Source organism: Nilaparvata lugens, chromosome 14, assembly GCF_014356525.2.
Source record: "Nilaparvata lugens isolate BPH chromosome 14, ASM1435652v1, whole genome shotgun sequence".
Lineage (NCBI taxonomy): Eukaryota > Metazoa > Arthropoda > Insecta > Hemiptera > Delphacidae > Nilaparvata > Nilaparvata lugens.
The window spans coordinates 11,296,740-11,312,432 of record NC_052517.1 but is presented as its reverse complement, the minus strand read 5'-3'; the positions used below and the strand labels follow the sequence as shown (position 1 = coordinate 11,312,432).

At 34.5% G+C, this 15,693-nt stretch overlaps 1 protein-coding gene across 2 annotated transcripts in view; it reads right to left on the bottom strand.

The window, feature by feature from the left end:
- Nucleotides 1-15,693, bottom strand: part of LOC111055620 (tripartite motif-containing protein 3) — an 81,382-nt gene that overhangs the window by 65,201 nt on the left and 488 nt on the right. The window contains exon 2 of one of the 2 annotated variants that reach the window (XM_039440749.1): nucleotides 1,693-1,698. The exons of the other annotated variant lie outside the window; for it this stretch is intronic. The gene's annotated coding sequence lies outside the window, so the exon portion shown is untranslated. The remainder of the gene's footprint in view (nucleotides 1-1,692; nucleotides 1,699-15,693) is intronic. 2 annotated transcript variants of the gene reach the window in all.

Below are 15,693 nucleotides of genomic sequence, written 5' to 3'. Positions count from 1 at the left end.
ATGGCGAAAATGTTGTCAAAAACAGGGTTTTTCGTGATTTTCTCGGAAACGGCTTTTGATCAAATTCATACCTAAAATCATCCATAAGCTCTATCAACTGCCACAAGTCCCATATCTGTAAAAATTTCAGGAGCTCCGCCCCATCAATGCAGATAGATTCCCAATTATCAGGCTTCAGATACAATTGAAACAAAAAAAATCAAGTGGAGTAGATTGAGCATGAAAATCTCTACAATTAAAGTTCAGTAACATTTTCACCTAAAATTGAAAATAAGCTTTAAATTCGAGAAAATGTGATTATTCAATTGCAAATTATTGTTGATTCTATTAAATCATTCACTATGTAGAGATAGCAGACCTCATGTGTGTTTCCAGCGTTATTGCCCTGTCACCAGCTGGCTCAAATCTTTGAATAGTAGACTTGAGATGCGCGGGAACACTAGCGTCAGGTGATCAATTTTCATAAAGGCAAGGAAAGTTGTGTGAGTGCGCCACACCAGATTTTTTTATTCATGTTTCAAAAGGTTAGGTTGCTTTGATTTATAGACCTACATAATACAAAGAAATCGAACCGTATTTTCACAAAATAATTGTTACAAATTAGTTTGGAGAGCATTTGAATTATCCCGCTGCAATCAGCTGTTTTGCTATAGGCCTAATGCCAACAATACAACAGAAAAATATTGAGAATTTCCCTCATGTTTACTGCGTTAAAGTCCTGGACTCAAATAAGTCGAGAACATAGATCCCGAGCTCGGAAACTGGCCGGTAGAGTTTCACGTGAAACTACTCAAATTGTTTGAACTATAGTTTAGACCAGAGGTTCCCAAACTGTGCGCCGAGGCGCCCGGAGGCGCTGCAAACTAGCGCCAGGTGCGCCGCCGTTGTCTATCAAAGACTCAAAGACAGTGCGGATCCGTCTGTGTTTGTGCCGTGAAAAAAATATTAACAATCTTATGTAAGGTAAGTCAATAATAAGCTGTAATTTACTAATATTTGGTAGGTTTTGATTTTGTATTAAAATTTTCACAAAGTGCAATATTTCTCAAGTTTTTATTCATTGTGATACATTCTGTGATTCATTTATAGTATTATGTCAACCTTCAAAATTCAAAATCTTCAAATCATTCTTGGACCAAAAATCAAGTGACGAAGCAGTGTGAGATATCGTAACCTCAAACTTTGAACAACATTAACTTTTTATCAAAATTTTTGGAGAGAAATAGTACAGGCTCAGCCTAGTTTTTCCTTCAATGTCATAATTATATCATGATTGAAGTATTTTTCAGACTAAATAAATGAATAAATAGATTACTAATAAGAATAAGTAAACTAAAAACTTGATTATAATAAATACTGCAATGCGATATAAATAAATTATACTAGGTGCGCCGCCAAGCCATATCTGTACTCAAAGGGAGCCGTGGGAACAAAAAAGTCTGCGAACCTCTGGTTTAGACCAAATCTTTGAATGTATGTGGTTTGTTAATTTTTCTTCTTAATTTTTACTTGTGTTGTTGTGTATAAAACCTCTCATAACATTTACAGGGGTGTTTTACTAAGATGAAAATAGCCTTCATACAAATTGTGTATTAATGAAAAGCGTTTCAATTTTTCACTATGCTATATTTTATTTGTAATAGCATATCTTACAAATAATTGGTGCGAGTTTAGATGAAAAGCATCCTCTACCTCCTCCTCTTCCTCCTCCTCCTCCTCCTTCTCCAACTACCCCTCTTCATCCTTCTCAACCATCTGCTCTTTTCTTACATTATTAGATTCCCTATCCTCTCCTTGTTCATTTCCTTTTCATCAATTTCTTCGTCTTCTATTTTTTTTCTCCTCCTTCTTTTTCCATTCATTCTTCTCCTCCTTCTCCTTCTTCTCTTTCTCTTCTCCTTCTTCTCCTTCTTCTTCTACTTCTCCTTCTCCTTCACATCTCCTACTCCATCTTCTTCTCCTTTTATTCCTTCTTCTTCTACTTCTACTTCTACTTCTCCTTCTCCTTCACATCTCCTACTCCATCTTCTTCTCCTTTTACTCCTTCTTCTTCTTTCTTCTTCTTCTTCTTCTTCTTCTTCTTCTTCTTCTTCATCATCACCTGCTTTTTCGCCAGCCAAGGTCAAAGACCTCTTTTACCCACGACCTTCACGCTGGCTGGACTCTCAAGTAGTCTTACTCATTTCAACTGTCACAATTCCTCACATCAAAACATCCATGCCTCCCATCCAAACTATGATGTCAATTTGAACTGAAACTAGCTCTGTCAGATCCAGTTTATCCTGTCAGAGTTCCTAATAGACTAACATCAATGCGTCATATTCAATTAATGCTGACAGTTTGAAGTGAAACCTCTCACTGTAACTCAGACGTCACAAGGTTTGCTTCACTGCTCACGTTTTTCCTCACAAGTGTTTATCCTTGCATTTAGTGTAGCTTTGCTAAATAACCGGTGATCAATAAATTAAATGGTGATCAAAATTAACAGGCCGTCAATTATTTTCATCAAAGTGTCATGGTCAAAATAACTATAGTGAGGTCCACGTTATAATGGCAGTGTTTAATTAGCTATGAGCTATTAGCAGTGTTTGGTATTGTCATAGAGAAACAATAGCGTAAGTAGATATCCCATGGTATAGGGCGTTTATGTCGCAACTTTTACTGTTATCACAAGCCGATCACTGTCGATTATGGTCGATTTTTACTGTTTTGACCGGGTAAGAGTGTATGAACGGCACAATATGAGAGACTACCAGCATCATAAAGCTTCACAGGAAAGAACTACGTGGACTATATCGGCTTGAGATAACAGTAAAAGTTGCGACATAAACGCCCTATACCATGGGATATCTACTTATGCTATTGTTTCTCTATGGTATTGCTATCCTTGTCTATCACTCAACAATGCGGATAGCGCTATCTCTTTCTCACTTTGCTCTCTTGCCAGATCGTCTTTTAACAATGTAGAGTTAATAATTAATTAAAAAAAATATCTGTAGACTGGCTGGCCGCTATGGCATTGTATAAAATGAGCGCTGCTATCCAGAGATTGTCAGTTTGGTGTAAGGGTAAGCATTCCTGACCGGCAATAATTAGGAGGTACTGGGTTCGATTCCCGGGCTGACAAATAATTTTTGAATAGTAGTAATCATCGAATTACCATTTAAATGTTTACCCTGTTGTCAATATTTGCAGTAGCAGAAGTGCTCGGGGTGAATATTATAGCATTTAATTTGGATTTTCGTTTGATAATAATAATTCATTCATTGGCATTTGAATGATTTCAATATCTCAATAATTTCCATCTGTATATTTTATTCGTCTACATATCGTTATAGTCCTCAATCTTACAATCTTCCCCCATCTCCTCCTTCTCCTCCTCCACCACCCTATTCTTATTTTCGCTATTCGTATCACGTTATATTTGTTACATTACATTACAAGACCCGGATCTAATAAGTACTAGTGTTGGAATAGGAAGAAATATCAATGAACTTTCTCACTCTCACACTTCCTGTCTCACTCTGATCCTTCTTCTCATATACTATACTTCTTTCGACCTTACTATAGTGATGTACGCTATAATGGCAGTGTTTGATAAGCAATGGTATTGCTATCCTTGTTTATCATTCAACAAAGCGGATAGATCTATCTCTTACTCACTTCTGTTGCCGGATCGTCTTTTAACAATTTAGTGTTAATAATTAATTAACAAAATATTTCATCTCAATTATGAAAATTCATCATTAAATTATTGAAAAATAATTGCTTAATAAAATATAATTGATTGTTTTAAACGAGAATGGACAGTTAATATTGCATCAATACACTTGTATCAGCTACCGTATATAGAAGGCATTGACACGACAGAGGATCGGCAACGTTGTTCTCCTATCTCTCTCCACTATCATTATAACGTGGACATCACTATAACTCTCTCACCCTCATTCATATATTCTCTATAGCCTACCAATAGTGAAATTCACTTTTAAGTTCAAACTGTCAGTATTCCTTCACAAATACATGAATGGTTCCCATACAACCAATGCTGACAGATACATTATACTAGCAGGTAGCCCGTGCTCCACAAGGATCTAATTAGAAGCTTGACAAACTGAAAACTTGACCAACTGAAATCTTGAAGAATTTAAAGTACGCCTAGAACAATCCTCGGTAAATTGAGAATCTATATACAAAATTTCAAGTTAATCAGTTGAGTAGTTGAGACGTGATGATGCGTCATTCGTGAATTTCCTATTCCCTACGTGTATGAGCCAATTCTTTCCTTTATTTTTATATGATACATAAAGTTGTGAGATTTAGGTTATAAAGTCAGTTGAAATGATTGGACTACAGGGTTGTTCTTTTTTTCAACGCTTTTTATATTAGCTGTGAATAACCGTAATTCAAGTTATTCCAGTATATCTGATGTGATACAAATTTTTGATTCTTGTTAATAAGGTTTAAAAGAACTGCATTCCAAAGAAACGTATATTTTGCTTATCATTTCATGAACTCTACATAACCTCTGAACTGTTTAATAAATTATTATGATTTTGATATGTGAAACATCTAAATTCAAAAGAATGGTTTGTATAAATATTTTTGTACTGAAACATTTATTAAAGTGGAAAGAAATAGTACAAGGTTTAAACCAAAGTTATTAACAAAATGTTATTAACCTAATCCTTAAAGATTCTATTAGATTGAACATAACTTATCATACACATGATGAACATATGTGTTTGTCAAGTTCAGTTCAATCTAATAGAATCTATAAGGATTAAGTTATTAACATTTTGTTAATAACTCTGGTGTAAGCACAGCTCAAGTTTTTCTTTCCCGATCTGTGCTTCATTGTAAAAAAATAATGAATAAATAAATACTGTATATTTTAAATGAAGGTTGAAAGGAGGTTTGGCGAATGCATGTTATTTTTAACTTGATCGTATATTGTCTATGGATAAATAAATATAATGAATGAATAATTGAGATGGAATATCTTGGTAGTTCATTATGTTTCTTCATAGTCAACTAACGATATAGCAACGGTGCGGAGTTGGAAAAGGATGGAGCTATCTACTTTGTCTAATTAAAAAACTAAAAGGATAGCAAACCAATGTTAATCAGGTGCTGAACTTTATAGTGTAAATCTCACTGAAGAGTATTATAGGACAATACAGTTCATCTCCTTCTCAATACATGTATTGCTACTTTCCTCTCACTGGTTCACACTCTCTCTCTCTCTCTCTCTCTCTCTCTCTCTCTCTCTCTCTCTCTCTCTCTCTCTCTCTCTCTCTCTCTCTCTCTCTGGTATATCTGTCTTTCCCACGCTCATTCGCCGACAACAGTTCTACTTTTCTACAAAATAGAAAAAGTAGAAAATACCACAGCTGACTGTAGCGAAAGGCAGAACACGAATCAGCAGTGACTGTCCTAGAAGAGCATTGTAAACATGCTCAACTGTGACCTTCCACGGAGAACAAGATCATGATGATGATGAAGAAGAAGAAGAAGAAGAAGAAGAAGAAGAAGAAGAAGAAGAAGAAGAAAAAGATAAAGAATTAGTAGAAGACAGAAAAGAAGAAGAATTAGAAGAAGACGAAGAAGAAGAAGAAGAAGAAGAAGAAGAAGAAGAAGAAGAAGAAGAAGAAGAAGAAGAAGAAGAAGAGAGAAGAAGAAGAAGAAGGAGGAGGAGAAGAACAAGAACAAGCAGGAAGAAGAAAGAAGGAAAACAGACCTATTCATACTGAAAGAGCAAGAAAGGAAGAGAGTATTTGAAGAATAGATATAGGGAAAGAAAAGAAGAAGAATACTATTGGAGGTCACAGACGGTCACCAATTCTATTCTAGACACGTGGAGGTGTCGCTTAACTCATAAAAAATGTCACATCATCATTCAAAGTGGAAAAAGCAATAGTAGGCAATATGTAACTGAATCTTATTTTTTCAGAAAACTTCCCCAGACCGTTGTTATACAATACACTGTGAGATTCACGTTATAAAGTCAACGGAAATGATAAGGTGGCATTGTTGCAGCTTCTCTTTTGCACTGCCTTCTTTATAGTGAGGTCCACGTTATAATGGCAGTGGAGAAGGATAGGAAAAACCGTTGCTGATCCTCTATGTTTTCAATGCCTTCTATAGACGGTAGCTGGTACAGGTTTATTGAAGTAATATTAACTATTCATTCTCATTTGAAATGATCAATTATATTTTATTAAGCAAGAAATTATATTTTTCAATAATTTCATGATGAATGTTCATAATAAAGATGAAATATTTTGTTAATTTATTATTAATTCTACATTGTTAAAAGACAATCTGGCAAAAGAGCGAAGCGAGAAAGAGATAGCGCTATCCGCTTTGTTGAATGATAGACAAGGATAGCAATACCATTGCTAATCAAACACTGCCATTATAACGTGGACCTCACTATAGTAGATACATGCTATTCAAGTAATCCCGGTATTGTAGTTGATTCTTGTTCATAAATTATGAATATTATAATATCTAAAAGTTATTTCATTCATCAAGAAAATATATCATGTTATTAATTGACTAGCAGGTACACCGGGCTCGGTAAGTGTCTAATTAAAAACTTGACAAACTGGAAACTAGACGTACTAAAATCTTGGAGAATTAAAAGACAGGCCTATAACCATCCTCGGTAAATTAAGAGTCTATACAAGTAAAATTTCAATTGAATCAGTTGAGTAGTTGAGAAGTGATGATGCGTTATTCGTGAATTTCCTATCCCCTACGTGTATGAGCCAGTTCTTTACTTTATTATATTACAGATAGATAAATAGATGTAATATTAATATTGTTGGTTCTAATAAATTAAAAACTAGCTGGCCCGGCGAACTTCGTACCGCCAAATAGTTAATGCATCTCATGACAAAACTTTAGTTGGATGCACACCTGAGGAGGCGCGATGCGGCATTTTGCATCCAGGTGTTTCTTTCTTATTGGTTTGAATGGAATACATCGTGCATGGCGTGGAACGGTGTGATAAGGCAATCTCCATAAGATCAACACTTTGTACCACCAAGCCACGCCTCCTTAGGTGTGCTTAGACTTAGCTTAATCTGATGCACTATATTTTTAAGAAAATTATCCAACAATCAGTATTTACATTTATATCTCAACATGGACTTCCTATTTGCTTAGTTAGTTGTACAGCAGTTTGTATTTTAAGTTATAGTTGAATGTAGCTTGCTGGGAATTGGATGGTACGCCTATATCTCCTGGCTGCTGATTCTCCCGTGCATATTCTAAATTTACAGCATTCTAGTTCTACGACCCAAGTTTGGACGTCGTTCGTACCGCGGCATTATTAAGAATTAAAACTATTTTGTGAATCAATAGAAAGAAAATTGAAAAACAGATCTACCAACGGCTGTTGGATGTCGCAATGATTATTATAAAAGCTGATTTGTATTTCTGTGTGTGGCCAGCTCACAAATCTTCTCACATTACGTGCAAACTTTGAAGGACCCTAGGAAACAGTCCTGAAGTCGGATTATTAATTTGATAGACCATCAATATAAAAAGGTAAGAATTGGCGAAATTGGTAAGAAATTCACGAATTACGCATCATCACATCTCAACTACTGGACGGATCAACTTGAAATTTTGCATATAGATTCTCAATTTACCGAGGATAGTTATAGGGCTTATTTCAAATTCTTCAAGATTTCAGTAGGTTATGTTTTCAGTATGTCAAATTTTTATTAGACCCTTGCGAGGCACGGGTCACCTGCTAGTCTATAATATAATAAAGAGAAGAATTGGCACTTTTTATTACACGTACGGGATAGGAAATTCACGAATGACGCATAATCACGTCTCAACTACTAGACTGATTAACTTGAAATTTTTGCATATAGATTCTCAATTAACCGAGGATTGTTATAGACCTATTTGAATTCTCCAGGATTTCAGTAGGTCAAGCTTTCAGTTTGTCAAGTTATATACGACCCTTGCGGATCACAGGTTACCTGCTAGTTTCATAATATTTTATTATTTTATTTATTTATTTATAATTTTTACAAAGTAGCACTGACCGGGAGAGAAAAACTAAGGATACTCCTTGTACTATTTCTCTCCCGAATTTAGATAACATTTTAAATGTCCGAAATAGGGTTATGGTTTCACTTTTCTAAAACTTAGTCCATTTTCACTAAAAAAACAACGAAAACTAAGAATTTTATACTTTTCCGGTTAAAAACAGAATAAATAGTTATTTGTATATCTAGAGTGAAAAGTACGACTTTTTCTCCCTGTGGGAAAAAGTTTGAAGCCCGAGGCGAAGCCGAGGGCAACAATTTTCCTGAGGGAGAAAAAGTATTTTTCGCTCGTGATGTACACAACATTTTTCCTCCATCTACATTTTTTTATAGAAACTGCAAATAAAATCATTCTAATAACTTACGTATTGGTGTATTGGTGACAATGATTCCTAACAACATAACCTAAATCTAAAACCTAAAATAAGGTCGTCTGATTTGCACTGCCGATTGCGCTATCTATCGGCAAAAGTTGTAACAATCATATCAGCTGGGCAGCTACCAAAAATGGCTGACTCCAGATCACGCGGTTCAGATTTGAATTGCAGATCAAAATATTTGTTGGCTGGTATTTTGAATAGTTAAAATAGAATGAACAGTTAATATTACATCAATAAACCAGTATCAGTTAGCCTACCAACTATAGAAGGCATTATCAAGACAGAGAAAATGTTATATATAATATTAAATATTATAAAATTATTGGGAAATATAATTTTTTGCTTAATAAAATACTAGTAGTTCTGTGAACAGTAGACCTCACGCAGTATTCTCATCCACAAGTACCTGATTGAAACTATAGACCTTATGAAAATACAACAATAGACTGGCTTCTCCACACATCTGTGTAATCACTTGTCAGCTGATTCATGATAAATAAATATAGTCTGATTTTTACTCTAATATTGGCGTATGAAGGAGGCTCCTTTTTCCTTTCATATTATCCTTGAAATGCAAAATTTCCAAAAACCTTGTATATACGTCGACGCGCAATTAAAATAGGAACATACCTGTCAAATTTCATGAAAATCTATTACCGCGTTTCGACGTAAATGCGCAACATACAAACATATGAACATATAAACATTTAAAAATTCAAACATTCAAACATTAAGAGAAATGCCAAACCGTCGACTTGAATCTTGGACCTCACTTCGCTCGGTCAATAAATTGATCATTTTAAACGAGAATGAACAGTTAATATTACATCAATAAACCTGTATCAGCTACCGTCTATAGAAGGCATTGAAAAGACAGAGGATCGGCAACGTTTTTCTCCTATCTTTCTCCACTGCAATTATAACGTGGACCTCATATGGAAAAGGATAGAGTTATCTACTTCGTGAAATAACAAACAAGGATAGCAAAGTAATGTTGATCAGGTGCTGACTTCATAACGTAAGCCTCGCCTCACTCCAACAGGGGGCATTGCACCTATGCTAAAACCGCAGAGCGTTATCATTTTCCTGTCAAGTTTTACTTCTGATATATCCTATAGTGAGATCCACGATATAATGGCAGTATTTGATTAATATTGGTCTTGCTATCCTTGTCTATCATTCCGCAAAGCACATAGCGCTAACCTCTTCTAGCTCTGCAACGTTGAGTCATCACTGAAATTTTGTATATATAGATTCTTAATGAACCGAGGATTGTTATAGGCCTATTTTCAATTAAGTTGATATTATTATTAAACGAAAATCCAAATTAAATGCTGTAATTCACCTCGAAGACTTCTGCTACTGCAAATATTGACAACATGGTAAACAGCTGGATGGAAATTAGATGAGTGCTACTATTCAAAAATTATTTGTCAGCCCGGGAATCGAACCCAGTACCTCCTAATTATTGCCGGTTAGGATTGCTTACCTTTACACCAAACTGACAATCTCTGGATAGCAGCGCTCATTTTATACAATGCCATAGCGGCCAGCCAGTCTACAGATATTTTGTTAATTAATTATTAACTCTACATTGTTAAAAGACGATCTGGCAACAGAGCAAAGCGAGAAAGAGATACCGCTATCCACATTGTTGAGTGATAGACAAGGATAGGAATACCATAGAGAAACAATAGCATAAGTAGATATCCCATGGTATAGGGCAGGGGTCTCTAACCTATTTTATCCAAGGGCTATTTGTCATATATTTCCATCTGTAGACTATTCTCAATTCTTCAATATTTCAGTAGGTCAAGTTTTCAGTTTGTCAAGTTTTAAATCAGACTCTTGCAGAGCACAGGTTATCTGCTAGTTTCATAATAAATTTTCATGATTGATATTCTTAATAGGTGAATTTGAATAGCGAATTATATACTGAATGTTTGTATAGTGAATTAACAAAATATTCTATGAGGAGTGGGAGAAGGATAAGAAGATAAGGAGAATGATGAGATGGAGATAAGGAAGAAGGAGAAAGAATATGATGCGGTTGAGGAAGAGGAAGAGTTGAAGGAAGAGGAGGATGAGGAAAATAGAAGTATAGTATAATAATTAAGGAATAGAAAGATTGAAGCATAAGAAAAAGATTGAAAGGGTGACGATGGAGGAGGAAGAGGAGGAGGAGGAAGAGGAGGAGGAGGAGGAGGAGGAGGAGGAGGAGGAGGAGGAGGTAGCGAAGGAGTTGGGGAAGGAGGAGGAGTTAGAGGGGAAGAGAAGAAGAAGAATCAATACATAATTATAATTTTTTGCGTCTCTAAAACACAATATACAGATTGAAGTACAATACCTGTTCATTCAAGAAATGCTCAAAAATCTCTTCCAGACTTTCCAAAACCAGAAATCATTAAAAAGTCTGCAAGACTAAAAAATCCCACAGAAAAACTTTAGAGAAAATCTGAAGATTTATCATCTAATCTAAGACCAACCAACATTACATAACCTATCAATACAGACATCAAAACTAAAAAATTTCTCAAATTCACAAATTATTATTAGACAATGTCACAATCTCAAATCAGTGTTTATTTTCCCACCCAATGACACAATCCCGGCCTTCGCCATTCACTGTATAGTGAGGTCCACGTTATAATGGCAGTGTTTGATTGGCAATGGTATTGCTATCATTGTCTATCATTCAACAAAGAGGATAGCGCTATCTCTTTCTCGCTTAGAAATCGAATTTCAAAAATAATTGATAATTAATTAATTAACAAAATATCCAATCTTAATGAATTATGAAAATGCATTACGAAATCATTGAAAAATATGATTTCTTGCTTGATAGAATATAAATGATTATTTTAAACGAAAATGAACAATTAATATTACATCAATAAACCTGTATCAGCTACCGTCTATTAATAGTAGGCATTGACAAGACAGAGGATCGGCAACGTTGTTCTATCTTTCTCCACTGCCATTATAACGTGGACCTATCACAAAAGTGAGATTCACTGTCAGCATTGTTTGAATGGAAAGCATATATGTTATTGACCGAGCGAAGTGAGGTCTAAGATTCAAGTCGACGGTTTGGCATTTCTCTTAATGTTTGAATGTTTGAATGTTTATATGTTGCGCATTTACGGCGAAACGAGGTAATAGATTTTCATGAAATTTGACAGGTATGTTTCTTTTTAAATTGCGCGTCGACGTATATACAAGGTTTTTGGAAATTTTGCATTCCAAGGATAATATCAAAGGAAAAAGGAGCATCCTTCATATGCCAATATTATAGTAAAAGTCAGACTATAGAATTATTCATCATAAATCAGCTGACAAGTGATTACACAGATGTGTGGAGAAGCCAGTCTATTGCTGTATTTCCATAAGGTCTACGGTTTCAATCAGGCACTTTTGGATGAGAATACTGCGTGAGGTCTACTGTTCACAGAACTACTAGTCTATAGGGAATTACTGCAAGTTTCAAGTGAATTAATAGACTTCTTGGTTAAAATTGTACATTCTGCAATTATTTTGATGATCGATTATTTCGTTAATCGACAATGATAGAGTTGGTAATTACATTCCAGCAATAATATTGTTTCAACTATAATTGCATGGTAATTTGATCCAATGACATCAGTTGGTTCAGTGAGTTTTTGTAAGCTTTGTTCAGACCAAGCTATTTCACTCTGCAGGGCAACAGAGCAAAGGTCCGCAGAGTTTGTGTTCACACCAAAAACATCTGTGGGCCGACAGAGCAATTCGCTCTGTTCTTAGTTGCACTCTGATTCCAAAATTTATAATTCAAATTCAAATTTATTTATTCCACACTCACGAATACATATACATAAAACAAACAAAGCTCAACATGACAATACAATCCAACCAAAGTGTAATAATAATAATAAACGAAAAAACCACTGACATAAGATGACTCTTGTTCGCCAGTGAGATGAAATTATAATACGCTTAACCTGATTTAAATTGATTTAGCACAGAAGCAAATATTTATACAGAATAGTGAATTATGAAACGAAGAATCGAAACAAAATTCACAACAAAAAAATTCTCTCGAGTATCTTAATATAATAATTTATAACAAACTATGGTACTCTCTTATTCATAGATCTATAGTGATCTATAAATACAGTGGTAAATGGGAAGAGGGAAAATCATAATATTATAAAATCAAAAAAAATAACAAAATATTTAAATTGAAAATAAAAAATTCTGGCAAATCGTAATTCCCATACGAAAAAAAAACAAAATATTCAAATTGAAATAAAAATCTTGGCAAATCGCAATTCCTATACGAAGAAAATCACAAAATATTCAAATAAAAATAAAAATTCTGGAAAATCCAATCTCTTATGTTATTAGGGACAGTTTTGATACATGGAAATTCAATGAGATCTGAAGGTAATTTATTAATTATTTTTGGTGCTATATAAAAGCTGCTTACGGATGATTGTCAGATCTGAGTAATAACATTTAAATATTTATTTATATTGTATCTGGTTCGTTGATGTTCATTATTTATTTTAAAAAATATATTTTTGTTACTCTGAAAGTATTTAAAGACGTTCAATACATACAGCTGGCGGATTGTCACCACTTTAATTTCATTGAAGGCTTGAATAGAAGGGTATATGATGGGTCTATTTAGTACCGTATTGTTTTTATAATCATTTATACTTTCCTTGCCCTATTACCATAGGTAAGGAAAGTATTGCTTTCCGAAAAAAATTAAGATACCCCAATTTCTAAATTTCTATACGTTTCAAGGTCCCCTGAGACCAAAAAAGTGTTTTTTTGGTATTGGTCTGTATGTGTGTATGTGTATACGAGTGTATGTGCGTCTGTGTACACGATATCTCATCTTCCAATTATTAACGGAATGACTTGAAATTTGGAACTTAAGGTCCTTACAATATAAGGATCCGACACGAACAATTTCAATCAAATACAATTCAAGATGGCGACTAAAATGGCAAAAATGTTCTCAAAAACAGGGTTTTTCGCGATTTTCTCGAAAATGGCTCCAACGATTTTGATCGAATTCATACCTATAAGCTATATCAACTGCCACAAGTCCCATATCTGTAAAAATTCCAGGAGCTCCGCCCCATCTATGCAAAGTTTGATTTTAGATTTCCAATTATCAGGTCTCAGATATAATTCAAACGAAAAATTTCGAGTGGAAAAGATATAGCATGAAAATTTCTTCAATTAATGTCCAGTAACATTTTCACCTAAAATTGAAAATAAGCTTGAAATTTGAGAAAATGTGATTATTCAATTGCAAACTGTTGGCAACTGTTGATTCTATTAAATCATTCACTATGAAGAGATAGCAGATCTCGTGTGTATCCAGCGTTATTGTCCTGTCACCAGCTGGCTCAGAACTTTGAATAGTAAACTAGTATGCGCGGGAACACTAGCGTCAGGTGATCAATTTTCATAACGGCAAGGAAATTTGTGTGAGTGCGCCACACCAGATTTTTTGTATTACAAATAGAGCTAATAGATGAGAGTTGAATGCTCCCCCCCAAACCACTAATCCATATTGCAGTAAGGACTGTACAATTGCAAAGTAAACAATTTTTAACATTGGTATCTGGAGTATGGACCGCAATTATTAATATAATTATTACATTTATTTCTCTTTTTCTGAGCAAACGCGAACCAAATTATTTATTTCAAGGCACTGAATCCGAATCTTATATTAGATCTATCTCCATTCTTACGTGATTTAGGTTCTTGATGAGATCTTCAACAAAAACGTCCGCTCGGATGCCTGGAGAAAATCGCTCCCTGAGCGACTCGAAAACATTCGCATGCGAGCAGAGTTTTCTTGGAACGTCGGCTGGCAGATACACAGATGTCGGTGTGTGAACATCGTTTAAGCCGGCGACAGATCTTTTTGAAAAGTTCATCCACAAACTCTGCAGAGCTACAGATTTTGGTCTGAACATCACTTTATTTGAATGCTGACAGTTGAAAGTGGATGCCAGAAAAGATAAATGATTTATTTAGCTTATTTGGAAGTATACATATTTGAGGGCACCAGGAACTACAAGCTATTATTGCCCTCATAACATAACACACTCAGAGCAGTTACAGTAATCCAATCAAATGGTCAAATTATCAGGAAACAGCCCAGATTTATGTGTATTTTGGGGCGCTGAATTTGAATCTGAAATTAGCTGACACTCCAGGGGCGGCTTCACCCCAAAAACCCCCAAATTTTTGGACTTTTTCCAAGTTCTCCATTTCATTTCGAAAACCTCTAAAAAAATTAAGGTAGGTAGGCTACAACATAATTCCTAATAGATTGAGTGGTCGCGCAGAATTATTCTACCATTTCTGGTTTTGGAGCTACGAATTTTCAAAAAATTGGGATTTTTTAACTAGGCTATTCAATTTATTAAAAAAAACAATATGTATTTATCAAAACAAAAAGAAAAATAGACAATGCTCAAATCGTTTCTTCTAACTTTGTTGCAATATTTTTCATTCATCACATTGTAGGTATTAATTGGTAGGCTGTGGGTAAATTGAATAATATTTTAGTACGGTAATGATTTGTGGATTAAAGAGCAAATATTTTTGAATTCCGAAATTTTATGAACAAATCCACAGTGAAATGACAAAATTGATTGCGCGATAGCTTATTATTCATTTTTAATTTTAGTAAATGGATTAGGCTAATAATTTCTCAGCTTGGAAACTTCTGATAAGAATTGACAGTAACCTAAATACATAACTGATTATTTGTGTAAATACATTTATAATAACGATGAATAATGGAATTATTTAATGGTTTTCTGTAATAGCTCATTAAATATCAGTACAAAACAACAGCACATTCCGTTCAAGATAGTGAGGTGCTAAAATTGAACGATCAGAAAATCTATTTGTGAAGCAATAGACGATAAACAAGAATATAAAATCGACCGTAAACCCAGTGATTGAAGATAAGGATTATGTCAAGCAACTCTACTTTCCTCATGGTAAATAATAAATTGTTCTGAAAATCAATGCGAGACATGAGTGGGGTATTTTTCTTGAAATAAAGTAAGGAAATAGTTTGACTCGAACAACGGTGATAGAAAGGTTTATAAATTAATGAAGTCATAAATAAACAATTATGAGAAGTGAAAAGTTCAATAGTTGAGAAGCATGCTACAAATAATTATTGTTTACCGATGATTGTACACAAAGAAGTATAAATTGCC